General features: G+C 45.4%; 1 protein-coding gene across 1 annotated transcript in view; it reads right to left on the reverse strand.

Moving 5' to 3' along the window:
• FAM169A (family with sequence similarity 169 member A) overlaps positions 1-1,677 on the reverse strand; it is a 63,007-nt gene extending 61,330 nt beyond the window's left edge. Inside the window, exon 1 of the mRNA XM_019797470.2 lies at positions 1,656-1,677. The gene's annotated coding sequence lies outside the window, so the exon portion shown is untranslated. The remainder of the gene's footprint in view (positions 1-1,655) is intronic.
• Positions 1,678-2,206: the final 529 nt, after the last annotated feature.

Consider the following 2,206-nt stretch of genomic DNA (forward strand, 5'->3'; position numbering starts at 1 on the left):
GCGCGGCCCCTCCTCGGCGCCGGGGACGCCGCCCTGCCCCTCCCGGCCGGGCCTTCAGGCGGCTGCCGGGCAGGTGCGGGCTCGGACAGCCAGGGGGGCGCCGCGCTGCCCCCGCCTCGCCCCCGGAGCCCGCTCTCCGCCCGGGCCGCTGTCACAAGGCAGAGCGCGACGCCCCAGCTCAGGGCTGTGGCCCGGTATTAAAGAGTGACCTTGGCTTAGATATAAAAATAGGTGCGGGTAAGCTGCGGGGACTACGATGCTGAATTTGCGTGTTCCTTTAATATCAACATTCGCAGAATCCCGTTTTCGCACCCCGGCGGAGCTCTCCTCCAGCGGGCTCTCCCAGAATTTACACTGACTGGGTGAGGTGAACCGTCCTGGCCCCGCGACTCGGATGCTGAGGGCGCGAGCGAGGACTGTGGGCCTGCGCCCTGCCACTTCCTTCCTAAACCCACTGCCACCTAGGAGGACGCAAGGGAAAAGGAAGTCGCTCTCCATTCATAACCTGGACAAGCCCGAGGGCCCCGACTTCCGTCTTGCGTTAATAAGGAATCACTAAATTCCTGCGTTGACCTTTTTCCCTTTCAGAATCTAGCACAGGCAAACTAACCCTGACCCAGAAGTAGGGAGGCCCCATCCTTTCCTCCGCTTCCCCTCCCAACTCACTTAAGGGCTCTTTCGTTAACTACACTCCCACGGAAGAAGATAACGCTCGCAAACATTTAAAGCATGGTAGATTTCTTAAAAGTAACGCATGCCATGGTTTAAGTATAAGAAATGTATTGAGGAACAATATTGTATGTAATTTTAAGACTTCCTTTTATTCATAAACTCTGGAAAATAAACTCATCCTCCATGAACTGTAGTGTTGTTTTCAGCTCATCCAGTGAATTTGAAATTTCTTTCACTTATTGGAAATATTTAGCAATCACAATACCAGTCTTTCACAAATTTAATAGTGATCAACAAGATCAATAAATACTTCAAAGAATACTTGTTGATAGAGACATATTGGACTCAGATTTTTGTAAATCAAATGGGCTTTTCTGCCTCGAGCTTCTCAAGAAACAACCTATGTTTGATTTGTAATATTTAGCAGAAATCTTAAATGTTACACATCAAACGTTTACCATTTGTAGTGGACCTTAATAAACTAGACCTAATGAGCAGGAAGTTTGAATAGCTGGGTTTTATGCACAGCAAATGTGGAATGAATGGACTCATAAAACTTTTGAATTTATATTTCTAGAGCTGTAGGTAAGTAGGAGTCCCCATGGGAATCCCAAACAATTGCCACTTTGGGAAGACTTTTTTTTTTTTTTTTTTTTTTTTTTTTTCNTTTTTTTGCTACCAGAGGCTACAGTTGTTGAAACCTTAGGCCTCAGTGCAAAGCAAGCCAGAGCAACTTGTTCATAATGTTTGAAATGCATGGGAATGACTGACGTTTAGCTGTAATTTTTATACGTCAGTACTTGTGCCTGGGAGGCCTGTCTCCCAAATATCTGGCAACTCTGGTGGGAATCAGACCTACACTCACCCAGCCCATCCAGGCAGCTAAACTCAGCTCTCTTCCCGTAACTGCATTCTCTTTTCTCTACTTGCAACATTATGTGGCCTTGAGTATTTAAGAAAAAAAAATATCAACATTTACTTACCTTTTTGGCATAGATTCATTAAGTCTTGGTTGTCTGTTTACCCATACTCTTGAGGATCCATGAGTCCCTAGTGGGCAAAGACATAAAAAAGTGAGTCTTTGGGGCGCCTGGGTGGCACAGCGGTTAAGCGTCTGCCTTCGGCTCAGGGCGTGATCCTGGCGTTGTGGGATCGAGCCCCACATCAGGCTCCTCTGCTATGAGCCTGCTTCTTCCTCTCCCACTCCCCCTGCTTGTGTTCCTTCTCTCGCTGGCTGTCTCTATCTCTGTTGAATAAATAAATAAAACCTTTAAAAAAAAAAAAAAGTGAGTCTTTGTCAGATTAATACGTGCTGTAAACCACTACCAATACATTTTGAAATATGTTTGAGGCTTTTGTCTAGAACGTTTTGTAGAGTGTAAAAGGATCATTGTTTTGTTTTTTGCTGTTGTTTACACTTGCTTCAATTATTTTAATTTATAAGCAGAAGGAAACACGGTAAGAGTTTCCGTTGCATTTTTTGTATATGTTAAAAGGGGAGTGGAACCATGTTAAGAGAAGCTTGCCACAACTG

Source organism: Ailuropoda melanoleuca, chromosome 3, assembly GCF_002007445.2.
Source record: "Ailuropoda melanoleuca isolate Jingjing chromosome 3, ASM200744v2, whole genome shotgun sequence".
Classification (NCBI taxonomy): domain Eukaryota; kingdom Metazoa; phylum Chordata; class Mammalia; order Carnivora; family Ursidae; genus Ailuropoda; species Ailuropoda melanoleuca.